This window comes from Microcaecilia unicolor, chromosome 1, assembly GCF_901765095.1.
Source record: "Microcaecilia unicolor chromosome 1, aMicUni1.1, whole genome shotgun sequence".
In the NCBI taxonomy this organism is placed as follows: domain Eukaryota; kingdom Metazoa; phylum Chordata; class Amphibia; order Gymnophiona; family Siphonopidae; genus Microcaecilia; species Microcaecilia unicolor.
Window position 1 is genome coordinate 309,104,093 of NC_044031.1, and position 14,596 is coordinate 309,118,688.

At 49.8% G+C, this 14,596-nt stretch overlaps 1 protein-coding gene across 4 annotated transcripts in view; it reads right to left on the reverse strand.

Moving 5' to 3' along the window:
* Nucleotides 1-14,596, reverse strand: part of PLA2G6 (phospholipase A2 group VI) — a 207,512-nt gene that overhangs the window by 50,690 nt on the left and 142,226 nt on the right. The window lies entirely within an intron of this gene.

Consider the following 14,596-nt stretch of genomic DNA (forward strand, 5'->3'; position numbering starts at 1 on the left):
GAGCTCAGCTGATCTGCCCTGCTGCGTTTTCGGCGATGTAAGTTCAATAGCAAAGAGAGGGGCCAGGCCGGGTGGAGGGGGGGGGGGGGGGGGGCGGCGGCAGCGACTCCGGGGGGGGGGGGGGGGGAGCGGTGACCTCCCTCCCCTTCGCGCAGTTTCCCTCTCTGTCCCGCCCTCGTCATCACATATTGACGCGGAGGCGGGACAGAGAGGGAAGTCTCCACTGCGTATTTGCGAGTGAGTACGGTCACTCGCATTTTATATGTTTGATGTTAAAAGCCTATGCGGATCCATCTGTTAAGGGTTGTCATCCACAAAAGGTTCATTCTCAAACTTTAGAATGGAAGACACCTGAGATATGAGTGCCAGCTCCTCTCTGTGGAAAATACAGGCCACTGAGGGATCCTTTCCAGCAGGAGTCTGCTCTCCCCCAAAGCCCGGAAAAGCGAAATCCTCCTCTCCAGATCACCAAGAGCCTCCTTGGAGATCCGAGAAACAAGATCTTCAATATCCTCCTCCCTGAAGTCCAACCTGGACCACTTAGGAGGCTCTGGAGCTGGATCAGAGACACAGCCAGGGCCAGGACTTGCCGACAAAGGGGCCTCTGGAGGACCCCCTAACCTCCTGGCCTAGTACAGTACCCAAATAAACTCTGAGGGAAACCCCGAAGCCCCCATCACCTGACTGTCCCTCACAGATGGACCAGGGAGGGGTTTTCCAGGCTCAAATGAGGCGGATGATCAGAAATGCATGATGGGACAGCAATAGCATCTCTTCCTGCCAATAAGGAAGCCACTGCAGTAAACAGTATTGGCACTATGTAAACCAATTTTCTCTACATATGCTGGTAAAATAAATCAAATGGAACTGGCAGCAAAATAAATGAACCACTCCTACATGTCAAATTTCTCCAGACCTGCTTCAGCGCCTGAGAGAGGCAACAAAATAAGTGAACCATTACTGCATGTCAAATAAATTTCTCCAGACCTGCTTCAGTACCTGAGAGAGAACTCACAGCAGTGCAAGCACTCTCCTTTGCCGAGCCTTCCGACTCCTGCAGCACCAGTGTCTTGGGTTTGCAGCATGATTTGACCCATGTGCCCAGTTTCCAGACCCCAGCACCCACACGTCCAACACTGGTGCAACTGGGAAGCCATGCCACATGCAGAGCCACAACCAACCCCAGGGCACCAGCTCTCCCAAACTGCCTTCCTTTAAGAAAGAGAGAACACAGAGAACCCAATGCATAGTACCGGAGCCACTACACTGCCAAAGCAAGGCTCACTCCAAGTTTTGACTTATACCCCCTTTTTCTTTTTTGCAAAAAGAAACAGTTGTTGCTCAACGTGGGAAGGCTCTCAAGTCTCCCGGCAGGAGCTAGGACTGAGGCACTCCTGGTAGTTGGGGTACCGAGGGAGGGAATCAGCTGCCAGGTTTTGCATACCAGAGGTTACAGTGGACCCCGCAGACCAACCCCAAAGAACAGATTTCAAACAGCCAGAAAACAGCCAGGCAAGTACCATACAACAACTTGTTTTTTTATTTTCGTTTTTAAAAATCTATCCTTTACCAAAACCATATCAAACTAACCACAAATGACCTTCCTCAGGGTCAATCCCTTTCAAGCCTACCAAACCAGCTGCAGACTGCATAGACTGCTCAACCACCATCTTCTGAGAACATACTGGCTGGCTGGGAGTTGGTACAATGCTATTATCATATAGGTCTCAGAACCTACTGATAGGTAAGCATAACCCAAGTGTCAGCGTCTGGACCAGTCTAGAGGGTCGACAAGGAATGCTGGGATTTGCGTGGCAAAAGTGAATGATACATACCTGTAGCAGGTGTTCTCCGAGGACAGCAGGCTGATTGTTCTCACGACTGGGTGACGTACGCGGCAGCCCCCACCAACCGGAAGAAGCTTCGCGGGCGGTCCGCACGCAGGGCACGCCCACCGCGCATGCGCGGCCGTCTTCCCGCCCGTGCGCGACCGTTCCCGCCAGTTGAATGACAAGCAAAAAATGAAAACGCAACTCCAAAGGGGAGGAGGGAGGGTAGGTGAGAACAATCAGCCTGCTGTCCTCGGAGAACACCTGCTACAGGTATGTATCATTCACTTTCTCCGAGGACAAGCAGGCTGCTTGTTCTCACGACTGGGGTATCCCTAGCTTTCAGGCTCACTCAAAACAAGAACCCAGGTCAATTGAACCTCGCAACGGCGAGGATACAACAGAAATTGACCTACGAAGAACAACTAACTGAGAGTGCAGCCTGACCAGAATAAATGCGGGTCCTGGAGGGTGGAGTTGGATTTACACCCCAAACAGATTCTGCAGCACCGACTGCCCGAACCGACTGTCGCGTCGGGTATCCTGCTGGAGGCAGTAATGTGATGTGAATGTGTGGACAGATGACCACGTCGCAGCCTTGCAAATCTCTTCAATAGTGGCTGACTTCAAGTGGGCCACTGACGCTGCCATGGCTCTAACACTGAGCCGTGACATGACCCTCAAGAGCCAGCCCAGCCTGGGCGTAAGTGAAGGAAATGCAATCTGCTAGCCAATTGGAGATGGTGCGTTTCCCGACAGCGACCCCTAGCCTGTTAGGGTCGAAAGAAATAAACAATTGGGCGGACTGTCTGTGGGGCTGTGTCCGCTCCAAGTAGAAGGCCAATGCTCTCTTGCAGTCCAATGTGTGCAACTGACGTTCAGCAGGGCGGGTATGCGGCCTGGGGAAGATGTTGGCAAGACAATTGACTGGTTAAGATGGAACTCCGACACCACCTTCGGCAGGAACTTTGGGTGGGTGCGGAGCACTACTCTGTTGTGATGAAATTTGGTATATGGAGCATGAGCTACTAGGGCTTGAAGCTCACTGACCCTACTAGCTGAAGTAACTGCCACCAAGAAAATGACCTTCCAGGTCAAGTACTTCAGATGGCAGGTATTCAGTGGCTCAAAAAGAGGTTTCATCAGCTGGGTGAGGACGACGTTGAGATCCCATGACACTGTAGGAGGCTTGATAGGGGGCTTTGACAAAAGCAAGCTTCTCATGAATCGAACGACTAAAGGCTCTCCAGAGATGGCTTTACCTTCCACACGATAATGGTAAGCACTAATCGCACTAAGGTGATTCCTTACTGAGTTGGTCTTGAGGCCAGACTCTGATAAGTGCAGAAGGTATTCAAGCAGGTTCTGTGCAGGGCAAGAACGATGGTTCTAGGGCCCTTGCTCTACACCAAACGAAAACCTCCTCCACTTGAAAAAGTAACTCTTTTTAGTGGAATCCTTCCTAGAGGCAAGCAAGACATGGGAGACACCCTCAGACAGACCCAACGCAGTGAAGTCTACGCCCTCAACATCCAGGCCGTGAGAGCCAGGGACTGAAGGTTGGGGTGCAGCAACGCTCCGTCGTTCTGCGAGATGAGAGTTGGAAAACACTCCAATCTCCACGGTTCTTCTGAGGACAACTCCAGAAGAAGAGGGAACCAGATCTGACGGGGCCAAAAGGGCGCTATCAGAATCATGGTGCCGTGGTCTTGCTTGAGCTTCAGTAAGGTCTTCCCCACCAAAGGTATGGAAGGATAAGCATACAGGAGGCCGGTCCCCCAAAGGAGGAGAAAGGCATCCGACGCTAGCCTGTCGTGTGCCTGTAGTCTGGAACAGAACAGAGGCAGCTTGTGGTTGGTCTGAGAGGCGAAAAGGTCCACCGAGGGGGGTGCCCCACTCTCGAAGATCTTGCGTACCACTCTGGAATGAAGCGACCACTCGTGCAGTTGCATGATTCTGCTCAGTCTGTCGGCCAGACTGTTGTTTACACCTGCCAGGTATGTGGCTTGGAGGAGCATGCCGAACTGGCAAGCCCAACGCCACATCCCGACGGCTTCCTGACACAAGGGGCGAGATCCGGTGCCCCCCTGCTTGTTGGTGTAATACATTGCAACCTGATTGTCTGTCCGAATTTGGATAATTGGTAGGACAGCCGATCTCTGAAAGCCTTCAGTGCGTTCCAGATCGCTCGGAGCTCCAGGAGGTTGATCTGCAGATCCTTTTCCTGGAGGGACCACAGACCCTGGGTGTGAAGCCCATCGACATGAGCTCCCCACCCCAGGCGAGATGCATCCGTCGTCAGCACTTTCGTGGGCTGCGGAATTTGAAATGGACGTCCCAGGGTCAATTGGTCCGGATGGTCCACCAGAGCAGTGAAGTGCGGCAACTGGTGGAGAGGCGGATGACATCTTCTAGATTCCCGGTGGCCTGAAACCACTGGGAAGCTAGGGTCCATTGAGCAGATCTCATGTGAAGACGAGCCATGGAGTCACATGAACTGTGGAGGCCATATGACCCAGAAGTCTCAACATCTGCCGAGCTGTGACCTGCTGAGACGCTCTGGTCCGCGAAGCCAGGGACAGGAGGTTGTTGGCCCTCGCTTCGGGAAGGAAGGCCTGAGCCGTCTGGGTATTCAGCAGAGCTCCTATGAATTCCAGAGACTGGGTTGGCTGGAGATGGGACTTTGGGTAATTTATCACAAACCCCAGCAGCTCCAGAAGTTGAATAGTGCACTGCATAGACCGGAGGGCTCCTGCCTCCGAGGTGCTCTTGACCAGCCAATCGTCGAGGTATGGGAACACGTGCACTCCCAGCTTGCGTAGGTACGCCGCTACCACCACGAGACACTTTGTAACACTCGTGGGGCAGAGGCGAGCCCAAAGGGCAGCACACAATACTGAAAGTGCCATGCGCCCAGGCGGAATCTGAGATACTGTCTGTGAGCTGGCAGTATCGGGATGTGAGTGTATGCGTCCTTTAAATCCAGGGAACATAGCCAATCGTTTTTCTGAATCATTGGCAGAAGGGTACCCAAGGAAAGCATCCTGAACTTTTCTTTGACCAGGAATTTGTTCAGGCCTCTCAGGTCTAGGATGGGACGCATCCAGGGGTGTGCTGGTAAATTGTTAACAGGGGGCTCTCTCTCGCCAGCAAAGTAAAAGAGAATTCAGGAGGGGCCCAAGCCCACATTCTGGGATCCATTTGTTAAAGTAGCCATGGAGAACCGGCCCCCAAAATTCTTAAAAATTTAACAAACGGCTCTCGAGAGCCTGTGAGAGCCTGCTCCAGCACACCGCTGGACGCATCCCCCCTGTTTTCTTTTCCACAAGGAAGTACCTGGAATAGAATCCCTGCCCTACTTGCCCGGGTGGTACGGGCTCGACCGCATTGGCGCTGAGAAGGGCGGAGAGTTCCTCTGCAAGTACCTGCTTGTGATGGGAGCTGAAGGATTGAGCTCCCGGAGGACAATTTGGTGGCAGGGAGGCCAAATTCAGGGCGTATCCGCACCGCACTATTTGGAGAATCCACTGGTCGGAGGTTATGAGAGGCCACCTTTGGTGAAAAAATTTTAACCTCCCTCCGACCGGCAGATCGTCCGGTACGGACACTTGAGGGTGGCTATGTTCCCGTGGATCCAGTCAAAAGCCCGTCCCCGGCTTTTGCTGTGGAGGCGCAGGGGGCTGCTTAGGCGCACGCTGCTGACGAGAACGAGCGCGCTGGGGCTGTCCCTGTGCCTGACGAGGCCTTCAGGCCGGCTGGGTGTACCTACGCTTTGCAAAAGAATAGGGCACAGCCTGCCGGGCCCGGGAAAAACGTCCACCTGCTGAGGTGGGTGCTGAAGGCGCCCGGTGGGAGAGCTTGTCGAGAGCGGTTTCCCGCTGATGCAGTTGGTCCACCAGCTGCTTGACCTTCTCACCAAAAATATTATCCCCCCGGCAAGGGACATCGGCCAGTCTCTGCTGGGTGCGGTTGTCCAGGTCAGAGGCATGCAGCCATGAGAGCCTGCGCATCACTATACCTTGGGCCGCAGCACGAGATGCCACGTCACAGGTGTCATAGATACCCCTGGACAGGAACTTTCTGCACGCCTTCAGCTGCCTGACCACCTCCTGATAAGGCCTGGACTGCTCCGGCGGAAGCTTATCGACCAGGTCCGCCAGTTGCTTCACATTGTTCCGCATGTGGATGCTCGTGTAGAGCTGGTACGACTGGATGCGGGTCACGAGCATGGAGGATTGGTAGGCCTTCCTCCCAAACGAGTCCAGAGTGCGAGACTCCCGCCCCGGGGGCGCCGAGGCGGTATCCCTCGAACTCCGTGCCCTCTTGAGAGCAGAATCCACGACCGCCGAGTCATGGGGCAATTGGGGCCGCATTAACTCTGGGTCCGAGTGGATTCTGTACTGGGACTCTGCTTTCTTGGGAATGATGGGATTAGATAGTGGTCTCATCCAGTTCCGAAGCAGTGTCTCCTTGAGGACATTGTGCAACGGCACCGTGGAGGACTCTCTAGGTGGTGATGGATAGTCGAGGACCTTGAGCATCTCAGCCCTCGGCTCATCCACAGAGACCACGGGGAAGGGAATGCAAATAGACAAGTCCCTTACAAAGGAGGCAAAGGAGAGGCTCTCAGGAGGCGAGAGCTTCCTCTCTGGTGAAGGTGTGGGGTCCGAGGGAAGACCCGCAGACTCCTCTGAGGAGAAATATCTGGGGTCTTCCTCTTCCCCCCACGAGGCCTCTTCCTCGGTATCGGACATAAGCTCATGTAGCTGAGTCCTTAACCGGGCCCGGCTCGACGTCGAGGCACCGAGGCCTCGGTGTCGTCGAGCGGTGGACTCCCGCGCCGGCGGGGACGAAGCTCCCTCCATCGACGTCGACGGGGACTCCACCTGCGTGGCGGTCGAGACCGGCGCCGGTGTCGATAGCCTCGGCACCGGGCTAGAGCTCACCGGCGCCACAGTCAACGGCGCCAAGGGCGCAAGCACCCCCGGCGCCCGGCACAGCCTGGCGCATCAGCCCTTCCAGGATCCCCGGAAGGATGGCTCGGAGGTACTCGTCCAGGCCCGCTGCCGGGAAAGACGGGGGGGGCCGGTAGAGGTGTCGGTGCCGGAAGCTGCTCGGGTCCAGGAGACTGCACCGAAGTGCTGGGACCCTGACGCATCGGTACCTCCACTACCGAAGGGGATCTCTCCTCTCGACGCGGACGCTTCGGCGTCGACTCCTCGCCGGTACCGAGAGCCGGATGCATCGAAGGCGACCGATGACGGTGCTTCTTAGATTTCTTGCGGTGCCCGTCATCGGTGCCAGGTGGAATGGAGGAGGAGGAAGTCGATCCCCCTCGGTCTCAAGGAACCGGGTCAGACAGGGTTCGGTCCCGAGGGCCATGGGCCGAGGGAGTGACCGGGGCCGATTGCCCACGCGGCCTCTCACCCCTACCCTCACCGGAGGACCGGCGGGCCCTGTGCTCCTGGGGTCGATGCCATCGGTGCCGATTTTGCGGGCATCGATACCGGTACCGAAGAACCGGCCGTCGATACCGATGCCGTCGAGGTCGACGTCGAGGGGCCGGCGCAAGTTCCGAAAAGACGGTCCCGTAGAACTTGCCTCGCAACCTGAGTCCGTTTCCGGAGACCAAGACACAAAGAGCACGACTTGATATTGTGCTCCAGCCCGAGGCACTGGAGGCACCAAGCGTGGGTGTCGGTCTGCGAGATAGGCCGGCCGCACCGACCACACTTCTTAAATCCACTCGGGACCTTCGAGGACATCGATGGGAAAATCGCGTCGGCGAAATTAAGTCGTCGATGGTGGCGGTAATCACACCTCGAAAAATAAATCGGCCGCGCGGCCACAAGGCCGCAACGCGACGCCCCCGCTAGAAAACGAGGGAAAACAAGCGCGTTCACACTTTTTTTTTAAGAAAAAGAAAAGGCCGGAACGTGCCTAGAAACAAACAAAAACTAAGAAATTCGCGAAAACGCGACGGTTTTTTCGGGCTGAACAAGAGAGAGCGGCGACACACCACTCTCTCCAGCGCGGAAAAAAACAAGACTGGCGGGAACGGTCGCGCACGGGCGGGAAGACGGCCGGCGCATAGCGCGGTGGGCGTGCCCTGCGTGCGGACCGCCCGCGAAGCTTCTTCCGGTTGGTGGGGGCTGCCGCGGATGTCACCCAGTCGTGAGAACAAGCAGCCTGCTTGTCCTCGGAGAACATCAGTTACATAACAGCTGATGTTGGAACATGCCTTTGGATTGGTCCCTCTAAATAGCGAGGGATTGAGAACCATTATTAAGTGTTTGATCCGACGGCCACTGAGCTATGAAAGAAACCACATTAAAATACATTTAAGTAAGTAATTTTTGTGCTGGATCGTGGTCACTGAATGGTTGCGGAAAGATTGTGTTTACTGTGTGATAATATGTGAGTTTGAACATTGAAGTCATCTCGGTGTTAAGGTCACCTGAAAGTTACCAGTTTCAAATTTATTTGACATGCAGAAGTGGTTTAATTTATTTTGTTGCCAGTTCCATTTGACTTATTTTACCGTGTGTAGAGAAAATTGGTTTACATAGTGCTGATACTGTTTAAACCATTAAGGTACCAGTTTGTGAAGCACTGTAGATTTTAAATATGCTAGCAACACAATGCTTTAAACAAAAGGTTTACAATATGGCACACGAATTTATAGATTCTAGCGTTGGCACTTGGGTGAAAAGGTTTTGTTAAATGGTGCCCAACATAAGCTACGTGACAGCAGATGCTTTAACGTGCCTCTTGATTGATCTCTTTAAACAGTGAGTGTTTGGGTGCCACCATTAAGTGTTCGGCATCTGAAGAGACGGATATTGGGTAATGAAAGCAGCTATAGCAGCTATATTAAAACACATTTAAGCAGGTAATTGTTGAGCTGGGTTATAGTTATTGAAGGAGGCAACACATGAATTTGAACACCAGTTACCTTGGCGTTTAGTATGCCCGAGATGAGTGCCGGTTTGAAAAACATTCGATATGCAGTAGTGGGCTGCTTATATAAATAAACTAGTAAAAAAGGCCCGTTTCTGTATGAAATGAAACGGGCGCTAGCAAGGTTATCCCCCCCCTCCCTCGCTCTCTCCCTATGTCCCCTCCAAGACCCACAGCCCCTTTCCTCCCCTCCGATTTCCATGGCGTCCTCCCTCCCCTCTCCCACTCCCCTGCAACTCACCACTTTGTCCATAAGTTTCCAGGTGTTCTGTAAGGGCCTGATTGTGGTTTTTTTTTAATTTATTTAACAGGTGGTACATTCCCCTCCCCCTCTGAGTTCCAGGCCCCCTCCCTCCCTTCCCCCATCCCCCCTCCAAGTTCCAGACCTCCCATCCCCCCTCCGAGTTCCAGACCCCCTCCCTTCCTCCCTCCCTTCCCCTCCGAGTTCCATACCCCCTCCCTCCTTCCCTGAGTTCCAGACCCCTCCTCTTTCAGTCTCACACATGTCCTTGCAATGCCTCCACCCGCTCCCCTCCCCTGGCCCTGCACATCCCCCTACGTGCACGTGGCCCCCCTCCAAAATCGCCAACCCCCCCTCTGCTACTCTCCCCTCCCCCGTCTTACCGGGGTCCGGCGGCAGCAGTGAAGAGCGAGCAGGCTCACCGAGTCTGCTGCCTTCCCTTCTCTTCGCTGTCAGCTCTCACTCTGGTCCCGTCCTCATTATCTGTTTCCGCAAGGGTGGGACCACCAGAGTCAGAGCTGACAGCGAAGAGAAGGGAAGGCAGCAGACTCGGCGAGCCTGCTCACCCTTCACTGGTGCCACCAGGACCCCGGTAAGAGAAGGAGGAGGGGGGGGAGTGAGGTTGGCGATTTCGTGAGTGTGGCAGTCTGGGGGGGGGGGGGGGTGGTAGGGAGGTTGGCGATTTCGGGAGGGCGGTTTGGGAGGGCAGCAGTCTCGGTAGGTTTTTGTCCTTTTTTCCTTTTTCTTTTTATTTTCCGTGAATGTTCGATGAAGCTGCCTGAGCTCGCACTGCTGTTGCTTGGGCTCTCTGGATGATGTCATCCGAGGCTTCAGTCCCAGCACAGCCAATCAGAAGCGAGGCACAGACCAGGCAGCTTCATGGAACGTTCATGGTGCAAATTATTATATAGGATGGGTTAAATCATTACAAACAACATTAAGTAGTTGAATTTAAGTGGCAGTTCTAAACTTCTTAGGACTAGCGCAGCAAGCAGTTTTCTTTAACGATGTAAATTTGTGAAGTTCAAAGATGTTTAGAGTTTTTATGTATAGCAAAGAGATAACGGAATTGTGTATGATCTGCTCTATACAGTTTTATACTCAAATTTAAAAAGTTTATAAATATGATAACTACAAATGATAATACACTGTGAATTGAAATAGGAGTACAACAATGTAGGAGCTGGCAGCATAGAACATTTTGAATAGTTAAAAGTATATAACAGTCCGTTTTTTATTCTGTTTTTTTTTTATATCCAGCAACAACTGCCCTCCCCTAATGAATCTGTCCCAATAAGTTAGGTAAGCGGTTAGTGAGTTAATGATCTGGAATTGATATGAGTTCATACATAAGAAGTTGTTTGTGAGATCTGTATCAAAAGCTTTTACGATGATCAAGACAGCTGTTTTATTAGCACTCATTAAATTTGAAAAAAAAAATATATATATATATAAAATCTTTCAGTACAATTAATACAGATAGGTAATTAAATCAATACTTCATTGTGGTTTTGTAACTGAAAGTTTTTCAATATGTAATGACATACTGATAAACACCCTTTCTATGGTTATAATCAAAGCGGTTTACATACAGTGGTGGAAATAAGTATTTGATCCCTTGCTGATTTTGTAAGTTTGCCCACTGACAAAGACATGAGCAGCCCATAATTGAAGGGTAGGTTATTGGTAACAGTGAGAGACAGCACATCACAAATTAAATCCGGAAAATCACATTGTGGAAAGTATATGAATTTATTTGCATTCTGCAGAGGGAAATAAGTATTTGATCCCCCACCAACCAGTAAGAGATCTGGCCCCTACAGACCAGGTAGATGCTCCAAATCAACTCGTTACCTGCATGACAGACAGCTGTCGGCAATGGTCACCTGTATGAAAGACACCTGTCCACAGACTCAGTGAATCAGTCAGACTCTAACCTCTACAAAATGGCCAAGAGCAAGGAGCTGTCTAAGGATGTCAGGGACAAGATCATACACCTGCACAAGGCTGGAATGGGCTACAAAACCATCAGTAAGACGCTGGGCGAGAAGGAGACAACTGTTGGTGCCATAGTAAGAAAATGGAAGAAGTACAAAATGACTGTCAATCGACAAAGATCTGGGGCTCCACGCAAAATCTCACCTCGTGGGGTATCCTTGATCATGAGGAAGGTTAGAAATCAGCCTACAACTACAAGGGGGGAACTTGTCAATGATCTCAAGGCAGCTGGGACCACTGTCACCACGAAAACCATTGGTAACACATTACGACATAACGGATTGCAATCCTGCAGTGCCCGCAAGGTCCCCCTGCTCCGGAAGGCACATGTGACGGCACGTCTGAAGTTTGCCAGTGAACACCTGGATGATGCCGAGAGTGATTGGGAGAAGGTGCTGTGGTCAGATGAGACAAAAATTGAGCTCTTTGGCATGAACTCAACTCGCCGTGTTTGGAGGAAGAGAAATGCTGCCTATGACCCAAAGAACACCGTCCCCACTGTCAAGCATGGAGGTGGAAATGTTATGTTTTGGGGGTGTTTCTCTGCTAAGGGCACAGGACTACTTCACCGCATCAATGGGAGAATGGATGGGGCCATGTACCGTACAATTCTGAGTGACAACCTCCTTCCCTCCGCCAGGGCCTTAAAAATGGGTCGTGGCTGGGTCTTCCAGCACGACAATGACCCAAAACATACAGCCAAGGCAACAAAGGAGTGGCTCAGGAAGAAGCACATTAGGGTCATGGAGTGGCCTAGCCAGTCACCAGACCTTAATCCCATTGAAAACTTATGGAGGGAGCTGAAGCTGCGAGTTGCCAAGCGACAGCCCAGAACTCTTAATGATTTAGAGATGATCTGCAAAGAGGAGTGGACCAAAATTCCTCCTGACATGTGTGCAAACCTCATCATCAACTACAGAAGACGTCTGACCGCTGTGCTTGCCAACAAGGGTTTTGCCACCAAGTATTAGGTCTTGTTTGCCAGAGGGATTAAATACTTATTTCCCTCTGCAGAATGCAAATAAATTCATATACTTTCCACAATGTGATTTCCGGATTTAATTTGTGATGTGCTATCTCTCACTGTTACCAATAACCTACCCTTCAATTATGGGCTGCTCATGTCTTTGTCAGTGGGCAAACTTACAAAATCAGCAAGGGATCAAATACTTATTTCCACCACTGTATTATATACAGGCACTTATTTTGTACCTGGGGCAATGGAGGGCTTGACTGACCCAAAGTCACAAGGCGCTGTAGTGGGAATCAAACCCAGTTCCTCTGGTTTTCAAAATGAAATAACATTTTAAAAGTGTTATTTCATGAAAATGAGAGAAAGTTGTAAGCACAGTATAATAAGCAGATTTATGGCGATTTGATATATATTTTAATTTTGATTGCTTGTGCTTGTGAGTGATCTAAGGTATTGCACTATTGTGCATCAAGTTTTTCTAAGGTCAATATTGACCAGCAAATTCATAAAAATCCCCTAAAGAAGCCGAGCACAAAATGGTGGGCTACCATAGGGATGAACATTGAGACTGGCATTATATAAGAAGTGTCAAGGTTGAAGATTATTATTAACCCATTAGCTCATTTAAGAGTATAATTAGCTTAATTCATGGTTTTAAATGCAATATAAAAATACACTAGGAGGTTTTTCAGACATATGAAAGAAACTGGAGTCAGTTTTAAACCACAATTAAGTTATTTCCAAAAGTAATGACTATAAAGGGTGAGCTGTTGACTCCTGAGGTCTTTTCCTCCTTTAATTAATTAATATTCAAATCACTAGGGGGAGTTTCAAGATGGCGGACGCAGCTTGAGAGCGTTCGTCGAGTCTCCCTGGACCTTTCTCCTTTTCTGATTTAAAAACAAGATTTCTTCAATTAAAATGCCCCATACTAAAAGGAAAGGGGTGGTCAAGAGCTTACCACCCACAGCGACGACCACTCGATCGGTCCAGTCGACCCTCGACGCTTTCGCCACAAGCACGCCACAGGCGATAGCGGTGAGGAGTTCCGCTGCGGAAGGGGTCGGAGGAGCGACGGCTTCCCTGGAACAGGATACCATCACTCTATCCTCACCGGATATTTCCCCACCTCCGTGTCCCGCGAACTACCGAGAACCGGTGGAATCTCCAACAACGTCCGAGGTTGACGTTGAGGACTATTCGGCGGCTGGCACTGCGGAGGCAGCGAGCGGGAGAGGTTTTCAACAACAAGAGCAGGAAGCTCGCACGGAGGTAACCCTCGAGGCCATATGGGCAATGTTAAAAACTTTGAATCAAACAGTTCTAAAGGCAGCAGCTGATACAGCTTCTCTAGTGACTAAAGTAGATTCTTTGCAAGATTCTTTTGAAAAAATTAAACAAGATACTATTAAACAGAATGATATATTTCAACAAGAAATTTCTTCCATAAAAAATACAACTCTCTCCTTGATAAAGGATAAAACCTTTATTCATACTAAAATAAATCAGCTGGAGAATTATAATAGGAGACTTAACTTGAGAGTATTAAATTTCCCAAAAATGGTTGAACTGAGTGGTTTAGAACTATTTAAGAAATATCTCACTGAGGTTCTCAATTGTTCCCCCGAGATGATTCCTCCTATAAATAAAATATATTATCTTCCAATTCCACAGAAGAAAATGGAGGAACAAAGGAGAAAATCAGAAGCACAGGGAATGCAAGAGAATGGATTACAAAATTTAACAGCTTTTCTTGAAAATTCATTGCCTGAAATTCATATCCGTTCAACTTTGCTAGTTTCTCTGGTTTTTGAACAAGACCTTAATTCAATTATGAAACTATACTTTAAAAATGCTCAAAAAACTTTTTTGGGATCTCGCTTGTGGATCTACCCAGATGTCACTAGATTTACTCAGGAAAAAAGAAGAGAGTTTCAGTTACTGAGAGATGAAGTTAAAGCTTTGGGAGCTAGCTTTTTGCTAGCCTATCCATGTAAATGTCTAATCAAATACTTGGATAATAAGTACATTTTCTATGAACCTGAACAATTGAAAAGCTTTATTGGATTAAAGAAGATTGTCAAATGACCTCTTGGACTAAGGGAAATTATGAAGTATTGACTACCTGTGGGGCGGTCTAGGCCTTATTGCCTAAATAAGAAAAATACTTTGTTTTTTTGTTCTCCTCAAGTTTTTTGACTCCCCCCCAAGTGTTGGTGGTCTAAGATAGGAAAATATTGTTTCTACTGATATGAGAAATATTATTGTAATTTCTTCTGATTGATATTTCAACTCCGAGTTTTCTTTAACAAGTGTATCTTGTAATTATGTGAAATTATAAATAAATAAATTTAAAAAAAATAATATTCAAATCACTGTGGTATTCAGACACTTATGAGGTCATTTGATCTGCTGAGCATACAGTGAGGAAGAAAAGCCACACTGAACGGTATGGTTATTTGGAGATGGGGAAAAGGAAGATAGAAACAGCACAGCGGGGAAAGAACTCAGGAAGAGGCCTTGAGGAGGAGGAGGGCAGATGGATAGAATGTAGTAAAATCTCATGAGGTGAGGATAGGAGAAAAAGAACCAGGG